Below are 16902 nucleotides of genomic sequence, written 5' to 3'. Positions count from 1 at the left end.
ACGTGCGAGAAAACAGTCAACTCGGGAAAGCAATTCCATTCTTGCTTGCTTTAACTTTCACCATTTTAGCACACATTAGAGCTGATGCCCCCTTTACCAGGAGACTTCTTGCATTAGCTCCACTGTTACAAAAACTCATTTTAGGAGGGCTCTGGGAAGAGGTATGTTTGAGGTCTTTCCCGCGTTATAGGTCCGAATGTTCAAAGTGAAAAGTGCAACCAATTATCCCTAAAACAAAATGGATTTACTAAATAAATAGGGGCAAACTGGCAAAGCAGTGCAAAATATTTGGTTCTAATAATCAGGCTCATTGTTTGTAATGCTACTAAAATACTGCTAGCACAACAACATTTGTGTCGCTTCTGATTGTTGTGGCTTAAGTGACCTGCTGCATTACCTGACCTCGCTCTGCCCAAATAACTTAGTATGCAGCCTCTAGATGACAGAGGAGCTCTTTAGCTCAGGCGCCGGATTTTCTTCTAGAGGAGCTAGACAGGGTTAAGATGGTTGCCATAATACCACGATACTGGGAATCATCACTGCTGCCGCTACAGGCAACGCAGTGACAGTCACTAAATTTTAAAATTAGAAAACAGACACGGATGCTGTAAGATTGGAAAAGCTTTGTGGCAACTTTTTCAGTTAAAGGAGGCCAGTTACTAACATTTACAGTAGGTGGCAGATTTTACATTGTCAAAAGAGATGTTATCGCGATAGCGAGAAAACAAAACAAAACAAAAACTCCAACAAAAGCTCCAACAGGAAAGAGAAACCTAGAAAAAAGATATTGTAGAATTTGAGAATCTTAAAATCGGGCTCGACAGTGGCTCGAGCGGGAGGCACTGCTTAATGTAACCCGTAGGCACCTAAAAACCTAACATTTTGCAACGAGGCTCTTGCTCCCTGCGTGCGGCACCTCCGGAGCCGAAACAGAAATCAGCCTGGAAAGGGCCGCGGCGGGGGCTGCGCGGGGCGGGCGTCGTCCCTCCGCCGTCCCTCCGCTCCTCCCCGGGGCGTTGCGGAGGCGGCGGCGGCGGCGGCGGCCTCCCCTTCCCCGTCCCGCCTCCCTGCGGGCCGGCCCCGCGCGGGCGGGCGGACGGACGGACGGACGGACGGACAGGCCGGGAGGCGGCGGCTCCGCGGGCGGCCTCGGCGGAGCGGAGCGGGGCGCAGCCGGCAGCCGGCGCGGCGCGGCGCGATGCGCGCGTAGGGCGGCGGCGGCTCGGCCGGGCCGGGCCGGGCGGGGGGCGGCGGCGCTGCGGCGCCCGGCACCGGGGCAGCGCCATGGAGCCGCAGGCTCGGGACCGGCCGCTCTCCCACCCCTTGGAGCCGGCGGCGGCGCCGGCGGCGGAGAAGCGGTTCAGGCTGTGGTACGTGGGCTCGTCGTGCCTGGACCGGCGCACCACGCTGCCCATGCTGCCCTGGCTGATGGCCGAGATCCGCCGGCGCGGCCAGCGGCAGGAGCCCGGCGGCGCCCTGGGCAGCGCCGTGCCGGCCCGCGAGGTGCTGCTGCTCCTGGGCTCGCCCACGCTGCGCTGCGTCCCCGCCGGCCCCGCCAGCCCCGGCCGCCCCGCCGGGCCCGGGCACGGGCCCCCCGGCCCCGCCGCCGGCCGCCCCGCCAGCCCCGGGCCCGCCGTCTTCATCTTCGAGCACAAGGCGCAGCACATCGCCCGCTTCATCCACAACAGCCACGACCTCACCTACTTCGCCTACCTGATCAAGGCGCAGCCCGACAACCCCGAGTCCCAGATGGCCTGCCACGTCTTCCGCGCCACCGACCCCAACCAGGCAAGCGGCCCCCCTCCCTTCGCCTCGCCTCGCTTCGCCTCGCCGCGGCCGGCGGGCAGGGCCCCGGGGGCGGCTCTCCGGCGGCCCGGGCAAGGGGCTCGGCCGGGGGCAGGCGGCGCCGTCGCCGGGGACGCGCTGTCCCGGGCGGCTGCGGGGTGCCCTGTGGCCCCCCGTGGCTTTGGGGCACCCGGGAGGCTGTGGGATGCTCGGCAGCCCCCTGTCCCAGCTGACCGTGGGGTGCCCGGGGGGGCGATGGGGTGCTGTGTGGCTCCCTTGCCCTGGGTGGTCATGGGCTGCTGTGCAACCCCCTTATCCCGGGCGGCTGTGGGGTGCTGTGCAGCCCCCCTGCCCCGGGTGCAGGGCGCACGTGCCCGCCAGGCCAGGCATCCCAGCCCCTGCGTGTTTGGGGAGCTGCAGCCCCTTCCTTTGCCTCCCCTGTGGACCGTTTCCCATCCCACAGCAGCTCTGTGGAAAGCACACGATTCGCTCTGTGAGCAAAATCCAGAATTTGTGTTAAACAGCCCTTACTGTGACAGTGGCTCTTGGGAAGGAATTGAATAGTCGGGGTTATGCTTTCAACCAGCGCTCTGCAAACCACTGGTGGGGCAGAAACCATTATTTGCAGCCGATGGGCCCAATTTTGCTCGCCGGTCATGCTGAGGACACCAGGCTGTGCTCAGGCACACTCAGTAATGTTACAAACAACCATAGGTTTGGGTGGAGACATTGTTGATTAAGTGCCAACTGAAAAAAAAGACCTAGCAGTAAGGCTGTATTTCTCTGATTCTTCAACAGGCTTTGGCTCATGCATCAAATGTATAGCAGACTTCCCTCTCCTCCCTCTTTAGACTACGTGAGAGATGGAAGTTTCATACGAGTATGTTTGAGCATTGGTTTAGTGTGCTGACAGCAAGAAAAAGGGCTTTCAAAAGGATTACTTCAGTGGAGTAAGTTGAGACACCTTCCCTTGAGTTTTCATAGACACATAAAGAGGAATAATATATGTAATTAGAAACACTGGAATATATTGAAACCACTTAGCTGATTTATTAAATTCACTGAACAGTGGGATTTTGGTGGTGGTTGTTGTTTTTTTTTCTGTGAAGGGGCTAGGAAATATTAAAAAAGACAGAAAAGTCTTTAGTATATTAATTTGTATTTGAGCAAATATACTGCCAGAAATTGTAACAGTGGAGGGGTTTAGCTTATATACATAACTGTGGCTTGAGCCATCATTAAAAATAGAGCAAGAGGTACCCCAAATGGAGGTAACTACATTTAACTTGTTAGCAAGTGCTGCCACTGTTGTGCCCTGCCAGGAAAAGGGAATTGAGGGTCAGGAGACAGCATGCAGAAAGAGCGTGAAATGGAGGGGATCGTGTCTGGCAAGGGATGAGCCAAAATATCCCTTTACAAGTCTGACCATATGGCCTGAAGGGAACTGTTGGTAGTGGATGTTAAGTCAAATGTATTTCTTTGTTAGGTCTGGTCTGGTACCATCACTTGAAAGACAGCTTCATGCTGTAAAATAGTGGATCCATAATACTGGTGTCTATAATGCATATAGTATTTCTCATGTTTGCATTTATGTTTGGGATGCTGTTTCGGACTAAACCCTTTTTGCATATGTCGTCCCCTCTTTCCCCATGGAGGAAAATGTCATTATATGGAGTTAAATCAAATAGATGCTATAGATAACTTCCTTCAATAAGAAACTTTTATCAGTATGAACAAGTTCTCTGCTATAAACTCCTAACCTGTTCTGACAATGTAGTCTAAATTTAATCTGAACAGATTTTTAAAATCATATATTAATATATAATAATAAAATATATAAATATATAAAATAGAAAATAGAAATATAATTAATAATTTAATTAATAAAGAATAAAAGGGCTTGGAGTGAAGGCTACTTAGCATAGGATCTTAAGATAAAGAACCAAATTAAGGATAGTAGATGCACAGCCAGCCGCGTGATTCACAAGTATCTGACTGTGGGTGATGTTTTTAAGGTGTCAGAAGGAAAAAAAGGCTGATTTTTTTTTTTCTCCTACTAAGTTTTGCTGCCAATTGGAGAGACTTGTTTGGCTAAGTCTGTGCTGGTCTCTGGCTGTTAATCTTTGCTTAACCCTAGTTCTGAGTGAATGAAATTGAGCCACAGGTTGCTAGCTCTGAAAATCTTCTTTTGAAGCTCTTAATTGTTTGTTATACAACACATGCTGTTCTTGCACTCTTTCGAGATCTTTAAGTGCATGGTGCTGATTCATATTGGTTACGTGAGCTTCATGGTGCATATTAACTTAGAAAGTTATTTCTCACAGTTGTTATTTTAAGATGACCTCATTTTTGATCTTGGGGCATAGTTGCTTCCAGCCAACAGAAGCTGGCGAGGCTACTGAGTGAGGCAAACCTGTCCTGTTGCAGCCTCAGCCCCTCGTTCCTTCCTCCCTGCTTGGTCCACACGTCAGCATAACCATTTGTGCAGCTGCGTGGCAAACAGGATCGGGGAACTGACTGGAGTTAAAAACTCGCTTTTGCCCTCCTTTTGCCAGATTGGTTCCAACCCAGCTCACTTCCCCGATTTGTTTTACTCTTCAGCCCTAATATTGCTTCTGTCAGCGCAAGGTAGGAATGAGTGGCCAAGAAGGGGAAGAGTGGGGTCGGCCTTTTCCGCGGTTGTATTGGCTTCAGAGCAGCGTAAGGTTACTGACCACATATCCATGGCGTTATCAGTATTGGTGTTATTATGTTCAACAGCATGCTAAGTCACTTTGGAGTGGAAGAAGGGTGTTCAAGCTGTAGTGAAGCTTTGAGTTACAAGACAGCTAGCCATAATTTTAATGGTGGATAGAATTTGGAAAGTAAAATGGTCATAACTGACTTCCAAGAGATTAGTGCGAGTGCAGTAATTGAAGAAGCAGCGTAGTTGAGGACCAAAATTTTTGGCTTCAAGCCTGTTGCTTTGCCCACTTGACATATTGTATGGTGTCTCAGATGCACGTGCTCTCACCATTACCCTGAAATGGGCTGTTATTCACAGAAGAAAGAAGAAAATCTGCAAGAATTGGCAAGATGTTTTGCTATGGCACGTAATGGATAAAAAGCCAATGCAATATGCATTCTGATAAGATCAGGTAGGAAGATAACATTTTTAATGTTAATTTATCATGACTGAAGAAAAACATGAGATTGGGGTGATAGAAAACATTTTTTGGATTTCATTTGAAAGCCTAGAAGTTGTAGACAGAACTGAAAAGGAGGAGTCCATGGATCGACTCATGTTCTCAAGCAGTGCTTTGGCACAGTGTCAAACCCAGACCTCAGCTGTCGGTAGGGGGGTGGAAGCAAAGATGCTTTTATTGGGGGAGGGTATCTCTTTCTTTTGCTCTTTAATTCCCAGGGGAGAGAAAACTTTTGGAGCTTTCTGACTGATAGAGGTGGAAAGAGAGGCTTTTGACTCTTCCTTCCTCAGAAATACTGCTGTGTTTGCTGCCCCTCCTGCCTTTGCAAAGCACAGCCGCCTGCAGTGGGTACGGTGGTTGCCTGCTTTAGTGCTGGCTAGCAGCTTCTGAAGAGCAGCCAGAGATTTGTTAGTTTCATATTGCTGTCACTTGAGAATTTTGTAGGATGCACGGAGTCTGTCTGTAGACATGAGATGACAGCATTGTCTTGTTTCATGTTTGGCAGACTTTCTTCACAACCACAGCAACAGTTTTTTTTTTTTTTTTTTAGCTGAAAGTTAGAGATTATAAATATAGCTGGCTTACCTTCCTCCCAGCCACCAAGAAAAGCCCTTTTGAGTAATATTTTCAAGCTCAATTTCAACTCATTTTTATCATGAAATACTGAATTTATTCTATAAAACAGATTTTAAGTGTAAACCAGATCAGTACTGTTTGACAATTACCTTGAATTACCTTTTCTCTGGGGAAGGGGGTTAAGGTCTGATCTGCTTTTTTCACTTTCTTATTATGTTGACCTAGACCATACATTTTCTTGAAAAATGAGCAAGTCTTTTTTTTTTTTTTTTTTTTTTTTTAACCTGAACTGGCATGCTAAGTGTAATTATACTGTAGCTGATTCTTATTAGAGAAGATAGCTGCATTATCACAGGCTACTCCAGTAAAGCAAGGACTTCCTCAATGCATTTTGTATTTCTTTTGGAAACCTGGTAAGAAGTGATCCAAGTATATTGTTATGGGGTTTCAAAGCTAATCCAAATTAGCTGGGAAAGTGAAGAGCTCCAAGGCGCAGACCTCAGTATGGTTTAGCTCTGGTGTGTGTAATGTGCAGCTGCGGATCCTGCTGTAACCGCAAGTTAGTGGGGACTAGACTGGCCCAGAGCAAAGCAGAAATGGTGGAGCATTTTGCAGATAAAGTGAAGCTGCAATACAAGCTGTGAGAGGTAGAGGGGCAGAGGCAAGAGCCGGAGGCAGCCTGCTGGTAACCCAGGTCCTTGCTCTGTAATCACTGTACAGGCTAAAAGTCAAAAATGTTTGTCTATTCCAGATGTGTGATAACTGTTAGATAAATATATCGTAGTAAAACAAGGTCATAAGACAGCTTGTTCTGAAAGATGGAGCAGCAGTATGAAATCTTTAGCTATCCGAAGGAGGCTTTTATGCTATAATAGCGTAAATAGAATAACATTCTATAAAGCTTCTTATTGCAGAATATGTTAGAAATATTTGTAGCAAAATGTCAGTGAACTTTACATTCGGACTTCTTTTGTTTTCTTTTTGTGCTTAGATTTTTACATATTACAGGAGTGTGGGCTAAATCATAGCAAATTCTTGGCATATTAAGCACATACGTACAGCATTGTCTCAGTTCATATTAAAATTTGCACAGGTTGAGTTGGCCTGTCAGCTATATTTTGACTAGGTATAACAAACGTGATTAAAAGATGGGCTCTGGGTTTTGAAGGGTTCTCCAGGAGATGAGATGCACAGTTTGGTTGTTAGCTAGACTTGAGCGTGCCGTGATTGCAGAGGGAAGAGGTGACACTGTTTTCCATGAGAAGGATATATTCGCCCAGTTTTGTCAAGAAAACGAGTCTCAGCGAGACCAAAACAATGTTTTCTCTAAGTTTGCGTGGGTCAGAATTTCATTCATGGCATGAGAAACTGCAAAGCAATCACTCAAAACATAGCATGGATGCTAAAGGCTTACAATAAATACAGGATTGTTCTGTGAACAGCCTCGTTATCTCTGGCCTACATGTACTATAGAGACTCGGATGAAAAGTCTACAATCGCTTTTTCTTTTCTGTTTGTTTAAACAGTGTTTGAATTAAGCTTTTTGTAATTGGAACTGAAAGTTGAAGTCTTAAGGTTTCATTTTTGTTTTTCTCAATGACGAACTCAGCATTTTTTTTGAAAAAGAGAGCGTCTCGTTTTAGGATTGTGAAGCTATCTTTAAATTCCAATGCTGAAAATCTAGTCCATGATAATTTTTCACTGAGTCTCAAATAGAAGAAATAATAAAAACATTAAACTACTTCACTAACTCCTGCTATTTAGCCTTTTCTCTACTATAGTCATAGGAGGAATTCATTAATTTTTCCTTTTGCAGTTCCTGAAAAACACCTCATTATTTTGGGAATAGAAAGCACATCACTCTTCAGTGAAGATGGTATTTTCAGAAGGGCAAAATGAAGTATGAAATTTTATATATATATACATATATATATATATATATATATATATATATATGAGATGATACATGCTTGTTTAAGAGTGGTTGTAGGTGATACAAGACCAGAAAATAAGGCTATCTGATCTAAAGAGAAGAGCTTAAATATTTTAGCCTGTGCACACAAAATCAAGCCTCCTCTTCTGCAGATGAAGATCTGTTTTGTACGTTTTTCTTTCTTGTTTTTCAAATGATGATGCAGTTCCTTTAAGAAAAGAAAATCAATCTTCTAGAAAGTTTGGCTAGTTTATGCATGTCTTAGTGCTGAGGAGAGTCTGATTTTTAGGGCTGATAAAAATCTCAGACTAAAATGCTTGAAGTTAGTGTTCATAAAAGTGAACACTACAAAAATTTAATTTCTAAACAACCCTTGCAGCATAGTAGTGTGACTGACTTACACCTATTTCTACCCTTTACTAGGGGTTGGTATAGCATTTGAGGTATACAGATCACCCTTCTTTGCATTTTCTCCATCCATTTTCCCAATTTGCCTGGAACTCCCTGGTCATTTTTGGTTTCTCTGAGATAACGTGGTGAATTCTGCAGTGAATTTCGGAGGCTGATTGCTGAGGTTGCCGTTTAGCCTGTAGGTCATGCAGAATTTGCAGCACGTTGGCACGCTCCCCACGTGGCACTAGCTCTGCTCTGCCACCTGCTTTTGTGTTCTTTGTGGTTTCAGCTATTCTTTCAAGTTAGAGACGGGGGAAAAAAAGATAAGAATTTGTGTGATGGCTTTTTTCATTTGTCCCATATGTAAGTTGTGGCATCGTCTACCTTCACTTTCTGTATTTTTCTGTCTTTAGAGACCATAAAAAAAACGGTGGATAAAAGGGCCAGACCTACAGGAAGTCTTTTATGGGTCATAAATAATGTAGTTTGAGGGCAGCCTGACTACTAACTTAAGGCAGTAGGCAAAATGAGGCAAGTAACATAATTCTTAAACAGGATCTGTGCTTTTCTGTTCTGTATAGATACGACATTGCAGTCTATGACGTTATGTGCTGACACAAATAGGTACATCAAGAGCATGTGCAATAACATGGGTTCCAAAATAAACTGGAATACCACTAATGCAAAAAAAGTGCATGCAAACACCCCCAAGGGCTGACTGTATCTCAAATTAGAGTATAATGTTGGGTCTTAACTCTTGTATCTTTGCATGTTTTCAGGGCTTGAAAGAACCAGCCAGGCTTCATTCCAAACACACTCATGCTTTCCCAGCACAAAATTTATCAGCATCCGAAGCTATGCTCCCTCACCTATACTTCTCTGCAGCTCAGCTGCTGCTTGAAAAGAACAATTTTATGTCCTGCTGTTTGAAGTGAAGCCTACTTAAAGCCATCCCACTCATAAGCGAAATCAGCTTCTTATTCCTCTCCCTCCCTTCCAGTAATAAGCTGATTACTGGGTTCTTTGCTGGAGCACAGGGTGCTGCTGGGATTTCCTCTGCTCCCTGGCCAGTGTCTGTTCTGAGCAGAAGAAAACTGCAGCAAACAGGGTCTCTAGGTCTCCTTTAAACTTCCTAAAGTGAAATGTTGTGCTTTGACTTTAGCTGCAGTATGTAAACATAGATTTGCTGGTTTTCTATCTGTTTTTAATTACTAAAGCCATGTATACAAAAACTGAGACGTGTACTTCAAAACCTGTCATACCCTGAAGACTGTTCGGGTGGGGTAGGTGGCATATAGTAAGTGCATTTAAAATAGGTTTTAAATTTCTTGTTTTCTGTTCAGAGTTTCTGAAAGATGTCACAAATTAGGGAGCAATTATCTGGATACATTACAATTCTCTTCAATTTGAATTCTCTGTAAGAGAGGTAAAATATTTCAGTTGAACCACTGCAAAAAGAACAATGATTTTCTTTTTTTTAATGGGCCGTTGGCCTCTTTATTCCGTTTTGAAATTCTGAGTAGTGCTTTGGAGGAATTTTATATATTAAACAACGTTTCCTGACTTTATAAGTTACTCATAATAGTTAGCTGTCTTCATTTCAGTCAAATCTGTTTGCTTTCTCACAGAATCAATAATTTCCTTTAAAAAGAAAGAGGGAGGAGGGCTTTTCATTTTATCTCATCTCAATTAGATAAACCTTTAAAATGATCTGTTTCAGAAATTTGGAAGGGTAATATGGTAAGGTTTTTCTTGCTCTGCCTCTCTGAAACCATTAAGGATAAGTAGGATTCTACAGTCCAAGGCATTTGGCGCTTTTCTGAAGGATTAAATTAATTTGAAATGCAAACATGAGAGAAGATCCTTGTTCTAAGGCCATGTGAAAAGACTTGTAGAAGCTATTAGATAAGATAAAACCAATACCAAACAAAAGTGTGCCTTTTCCCCTACTCCTCCATCCCTGACACTGTGGTTTTTCCTCCCTCCCATTAAATAGAGTGTATTTCAGTCATGCAGTTAGTTTTTGCATGTTGATAAACCTTAACAAGCAGCTTGCTTGGTTAAAATACCTTGGAATATATTTTATTTCGTTATTCTTCTTGGCAAGAATGTGTAGAGCTGCGCAGTGCTGTTTAGAGATCTGTGATGCATCTCAAACATGTTGTGGGAAGTAGGAATATTATCCTCTGGGGCATAGCAGTGACTGCCTTTCAGATTGTTCACAACTTTGTTTTTCCTAGCAAGGCTAATAAATATTTATTTTATTTTTTTAGAATGCTGATGTTAAATATATTTCATGTACTCTCTGACACTGACATGGGTTTCCTGTTATGTTCAGTAAAAAAAGAAATGCCCCAGGAACTTTGGGAATAGTTAGTGGTCTGTGGGTTCTTGACTATTTCTAAACTAGAACAAATATGCAGTAACAAAGCAGTGAAAGACTAGACGTGTAATGCTAACTCATTGAAACATATTTTTAATGTCTTCTCGTAGTTTATTTCTTGCTTTGGTTCGATTATGCTTACAGCTTGCTCCCAAGTTATGGTAGAATTTCTAAATAAAAAGTGAAGTGAGAGTAGTACATATTTAACAGCCGTATTTGCTAGAGAGGAACCACTTGCTTCCTTGAGGGCTGCTCAGTTGGAAGTGTGGAAACAAAACAGCACATAAATTCGAGTTATACATCAACTTTCAGCATAGGGTAGGACCGACATACAGATGGATGCCTCAGACCTTGGAGTGGATCTGCAGGGGCAGGCCGTAGTACATGTAAAGCCCTGTCCTGCCTGCCTGCCTTAGCTCAGTCACCGCGTGCGGAGTTACGGCCTCAGTAGTCTAAGCGGAAAAATTCATTACTACTAGTATGAAGATCAAAAAGAGAAGGTAACGTGTATAGGGAGTGCTGCTGCTTGTGGTGATAGAAATAAATACCACACTGCAGTCAGTGTCATGGTACTTTGGTGGCAATCTGAGCAGTTTAGGATATAAATTCCCACACAGGCAAGTGTAGCTGTGCTTGAAAAAACAAAACGGAAAACAGTAATTTAAGATAATGACATCTTGCGCTAAGGTGCAAATCCTATAGGATCTTGCAGGAGAGCTTTCAGGTGGAAAATACTGCCCTTTCTGTAACATCTAAAACATTATCTTTTATTGCATAAGATTTGATTCCCTGGTTTAGCTATATGTACAAGACTTTGTTTTCTAAAGGAGAAAGATTTTTAACAAGTCTGCCCTTTGTAGAAAACACTTCTGGCCTGACTTTGTGGTTATGCTCAATGAGAGTCACTTTTTTTTGTGTGCAGCAGGGCTGCAAGCTTGAGTACTACAAAATAGTTTGTAAAGAAGATCCACTTTTTATGTAAGCCAACTGCATTATAAATAGAGGCAAGAGCTTGGCTACTCTTCAGTAGCACTTTGGGCGAAGCTTGCCAGAATAGAAAATCAAGTGGGCCTTTCAGCAGGAGCAGCACATCATACTTTATCTGAATTATTTGTGAAGAAGCACACCCAAATTATCCATGCTATATGTGTGCATGTATTCGTATTTAGCTTTGAGGAAATTCTCTGACCTAAACATGACAGAGTGGGAGTAAGGCAAAGCAATTAAAGCCAGCTCAGAAGGAGTGGGTTTGCATCCTGGCACGAAGCCTCCCCGTGCTTCAGATTCCCTGTCTGTATAGTGCAAGGGAGAACTGAAAATAAGGTCTGCAGTTTGGAGGGGTGAAGTTTACACAATAAATGTGTTTCCTCTAAAGTGACCTTCTCTCTGCAAAACCACTACAGAATAACGAGATGTAGCAAATTATGAAGAACTTGTCAATAGATGCGTATGAATGTTAACTATTTTTTGCTTTGCTCAGTCTCCAGGTTTTTCTTAAAATATACAGCATCACAGTTGGGAGTGTGACAAATGTGGAGACCAGCCCTGAATGCTACATTAAAGAGTCTGGTATTTCTTTATATAACCATGTATTTTGTTTCCGTGTATTCAGCCACTGTTCTGCATTTCAACTCTTTTACTTAGTATCATACCCTTGCTGTTTTTTGCTGTTGTTATATGGGAATTTGAAAGGTACATAAACATACCCCAGTGTAAGTTTTTGGAGGAGATTAACACATTAATATTAAAGTCCTTCAAAAGGTAATTATGGGTTAAAACTTCATCAATTCTTTTTAAGTATTTCTGGATTGGTATATTTTCTGTTTAACTTATCTTTTAATTACTGAATAGAAGTTTAGCCTTAGTGGCACATTATTTCTTATCTGAGTCTAAATTTTTCAGATGTGGCTAGTTATTTGATGTGCTGTTGTTTTGGGTTCTTACCTGACCACTATAAAGTGGTCAGATTTTGAGAAGGTGATTAATATTTGATTTCTGGAAGAGAAGGACTCTTTATGGTACAACAGAGTGGTTACTTCAGCTGAATTCTGTTACTTCTAGAAGCACCATCCCCATGCAAGCCAGGGATTTATAGGCTGTTAACTGCATACCAGGCACCTGATGATGCATCTTGAAGAATCTCATTATAAAACTGGTAGAGCATAAACTTTTCCATCATGCTGAGTTTGAAGTTGAAGAAAAGTATCAGAGTGAAACAGGGCAATGCTGATGCTTTCTTTGCCGCTGCATCCCAACCTATAATATTTAAGATTTTTTAGATATTTAATATCTAAAATTTAATCCTGTTATGCTTTGCAGTTGTATTACTAGATTTTAGTCTAGTACGATCACCTGAAGATCCACCCCCCAGGTCCACAGCCTTTGATACTCATTTTGCTGATTTTGACATTCTTGCTGTAGCTCTGTGGGAAGCTCAGAATAACCTGCTGAATCCCGCAGATGGCTCTCCTCCATGTGCAAGCACAGCACCCAGCTCATACCTGCCTGCACAGACGCATACTTATTCGTTTACACCTAATAACATAAAAGCACACTGGAAAAAGTGCTTAACTTTGCCACATATTTTAGCCTTCTAAGCAAGGATTTGAAGCATGCTTATGTCTATTTAATGCCTTTGAACTGGATTAGACTGGCTGAAGTAATACCACATAAAGTAAGGAGTAAACTCAGGGCCATCAAAGCTTCTTTACAGAAAGTTAAGATTTTATTTCTGCCTGATCTTCTTCTTTCTATCATTTATAAAGTAAAGTCTGTTACCTGTGTAATATATGGACAGTATTTCCTTTCTGCCCTACACTGGGCCAGTTTTATGGGAATAATGGTATCCCATTACAGAAGTAACTTAATTCACTGGAGCATACCATGGCCCCGTGGCCTCTCCAGCCATGTCACGGAAAACAGCATACATAAATTGTAATGGATCATTGCCCCTGGAAGGGCTGGCGTTATGTACGCACACGAGCTCTGCATGAAACTATGCAGGATATGCTTCATGCTTTCATCCTGGGCTTAACTGCTTGGGGTTGGTTTCAGAGTAGCAGTCAACAGCTGGTTTCAGTCAACTGCTTAAGACCTTGGTCTAGAGAGTCCTGCTCTTGCATAAGAAATCATTATGGTAGTCATTCAGGCAAAACTGCAAAATGTTTTCTGTAAGGGTCACCAGTTACTAGAAGTGTGGGATCGTAACTGTGTTTTATTGGTCTGGAACACCTTTCAGCTTTTATCCTGCTGTAAGTATTATCCTATCATTGTGTATAGTAAGTATTCTCTTACTATTATTATTTTATAAAATTGATAGTCTGGAAGTTTCTTGTTTCTACTAGTACTATTCCTATTACAGTGTCAAAATATGAGCTTAATTTAATAAGCAGGTAGATACTAAGGATGTGTCAGACTTCTAATTCAGATTTGGAACATGATGCTACTGTCATTAGAAGTCTTGCAGAGACCTAAGAAAACATAAGTTTCTGGTGGCATGTGGATTTGCTGGCCTTGTTTGCTGTATGCGCCAGGAGTGTACACTGGGGGAACACATTTCTTAACAGGATACTTTCTATAGTTGGTGCCTATGGCTGAACACAGTGACATCAAGTTAGGAACAGTAGCATAAAAATAATGAGGAATCTAGTACAGAAATTAGAACAACCCACAAAACAGTAAAAGCTAGGTTTGTGGATGTATCTTCTAGAAACTATCAGGATTATAAAAATTTTGGATTATTGCTTTTCTTATTCCTGATTCCAAATTTCACATTTTAGAAACATCATCAGGACTAGCTTTCCTCTCTCTCTCTCTCTCTCTCTCTCTCTCTCTTTTTTTTTAAAGCAATAACCTACTTTTTAATCTGTATTCTAATAACAGCTGTTTATGGAATAATAGTTTAAACAGTCAATTTTGTCTGAAAATGAAATATGCATACTTGAGAATTTTGATTTTAATAGAGCTGTTCTAATGTTCATACTTGCTCCAAGTTCCTTTGTCTTTGAAGTGCTAATTTTTAAGTCAACACTGTCAATACCAGGTGAAAGTTAGCTTCCTTCAAGCTCAGGCCAGCTTTATCATGCTTCCAAGGGAAGGTATAGGTAATAACACACCTCGCTATGGAGGAAAGGGATGCGGTGCCACATGGCAAAAGGCTCTACTGTTAGCAAAGTCACTGCTGGAGCGTTAAATGAGCAGCTGAGTCATTTATAGTCGCTTCCAAGACAAACTGCTGCTGAAGGATGCTTGTTACTGCACAGCTGCAACTACAGCTGGTAGACTGCCTGGGTAAGAGCAAAGTAAACTTGAGCCCAGCAAGAACTGCTGTGGAAAAAGTAAACTCCAGATAAGCATACGTTAATCTTTAAAACATGTAATTGGTTCAGCAACGTTCTCTAATGGCACAACCTTTTAAATGTGCAAACATATTCATGACATTGAGCTAATCAGGGATTTCTAATTTAATCTTCTATATGAATCCGCCAGAAGTAGTACTGGAGGACACTTTCCTTTTACTGTTAATTCAGTTATGGTTCATACATCAAACTATAAACTTAACATCTATTCTTGAAAGTCTCTTCACTAGTATTCTATGCATCTTAATGTAATACAAAACTGTTATTGTAGGTCACTGTGCTGATCTTTTATGCATCTAATGAGGTTTAAATGTGCTTAATATGACCCTCAGAGTATGCTCTCCCTACAGCTATGTAAGATTAATCTCTTCAAAAATTTATATAATTCAGTTTGTCGTCTTTGAACATCATCTCTATTGGAAGAAGCTTTTCATAAAATAGTTAATGAAGAGGTTTTAAAGCATATTTAACTCCTAATGATAGGCGTTCCGGCAACTATCAGTTCAGTATTTTCATATTTAAGATGCCATTTGAAGTCTGATTTGAAGAAGACTTGCACCTTCCTTAATATCTGTGCATCCCAACTCCCAAATGTATTTTCCAAGCCAGCAGACCCAAAACTCAGCATAAAGAATATCTCACAAGTTTCTGTCCCAGTGCATAGCGGAAAAAGGTGACTGGGTAGAGTTTTTAATGAGCCCTCTCTTCTTTCACTGTTCTTAAAGAAATAGGCAAATTCATAGGCAGTTGGAAGTGTGTATCATGAAATTTTGGGGCATCCTATTGCATTTTGGAGGCGGTACGATGACGTAGGTGAAGGTCAGGGCAGAGGGATGGAGCAAGTCCCTTGCTCACCTCCCTCCCTTCCCGTTAGGGAATTGCAGCGGTTACGTGGGAGTCCTTGTTCTCTGCCGGATGAACATTGGCCTGCAGCTTTGATGACAAGGAAGTTTCCAGCATGTGCTGCATGGATGATCAAACTCCTGAGTAATTAGCTGTTGACACTGACAAATATATTCCTTCTGCTTCTTGAATCACAGTATTTCTAAAAGCAAACAGAGTCAGGTTGCCAGTTTGCTCACAGATGTAGCATTGCAACGTTACAAACTAAATAACTACCTAAATACCTTCGTGGGCATCATGCCTCATATTAGCCTTGTAATCTCTTGTCTCTTACCCTTTTGGTGCTAATTTTCCTCTATCACAGACAGTAGTTGATCAAAAGGGTTCCATGTTATGATTATTCATTTGTTTTTCTACTTTACTGAAACATATGTAGTTCGAATGTAGTAACATGTAAATAATAATAAAAAAAAGCTTAAGAGGCATAGTAATAACCTATTCAAATAAGTTACTTCTAGATCCTCACAGATTCAAGTACCATAGAGGTCCAGACCTTTCCCCACGTTCAGTCTTTTGACCGATGAGCTCAGAGTGCTACATGAATTCTTTGCTCTTCATACATTGCAGCTAATAATCTCTTTCTGTCAAGCCAGCAACATGTCCTCATGTAATAATTGAGTATATGATCATGTACATCACTACATACTTTTTATTCCAACCCAGGCAGTATAAGCTAACAAATGCATCAGTTAAGGAAAGAGAAGATATTAACTACATCCAAAAACCACACATTTTCTGTGGGTGTCTTTGCATGAAAATATATTTGAATTCCTCAAGTATGGGAATTCCATTCATAAAAGTATTATTTCTCTGTGCCACTGTGTGGTGGGGTTTCTTTTCTTTGTTTTTTGTGTTTTTTTTTGAAATAACTGTAATTAGGTTAGATGTAATTTTTTAGCAATCAGTAAATTTAGAAAGAAGGTCATGGTTGTGTGAGTGGATTTTGCCTTTATCTGCAGAATGCTTATTTGAAATATAAAAAAGATTAGATATTTGGAGGAATAAATTGAGTCACTAGTGATATTTGAGTCCTGATTAACAAAAATGCCTCTTCAGAATCTTTTGGAAGATTTAATACTTGTATATTTCTCTATCTTTTTTGTGAAAGATGTTATCATCTCAGTAAGATTTCTCTGCAGCTCCTACCATTCTTAAATTTTCTTAGATATAAGTGATTTTTACTTTCCTCTTTCAGGTTCTGAATATTTAAATTCATGTATAAGAATTACACGTTGCCCTGTGCACCCAAGTCTTCCCCAGCACAATATGATAAAACAGAAACTTCCACACCTTGCAAAAACAAATGCATTAGAACATCTAGACCTTGTAAAGCAATTTAAGTGTAACTTTGTATACTGGATTTTTCTGGCTTGTTCCGTAGCTTCA

The 16902-nt window shown here is 41.8% G+C and overlaps 1 protein-coding gene across 2 annotated transcripts in view; it reads left to right on the top strand.

Annotated features, from left to right (window-relative positions):
* The first annotated feature begins 2709 nt into the window (after positions 1-2709).
* TBC1D4 (TBC1 domain family member 4) overlaps positions 2710-16902 on the top strand; it is a 104813-nt gene continuing 90620 nt past the window's right edge. For both annotated transcript variants that reach the window (XM_067292778.1, XM_067292770.1), the window contains exon 1: positions 2710-2735. The gene's annotated coding sequence lies outside the window, so the exon portion shown is untranslated. The remainder of the gene's footprint in view (positions 2736-16902) is intronic.

This window comes from Apteryx mantelli, chromosome 1 (genome assembly GCF_036417845.1).
Source record: "Apteryx mantelli isolate bAptMan1 chromosome 1, bAptMan1.hap1, whole genome shotgun sequence".
NCBI lineage: Eukaryota > Metazoa > Chordata > Aves > Apterygiformes > Apterygidae > Apteryx > Apteryx mantelli.
Note: the sequence above shows the minus strand (reverse complement) of the source record. Positions and strands in the feature narration are given on the sequence as shown.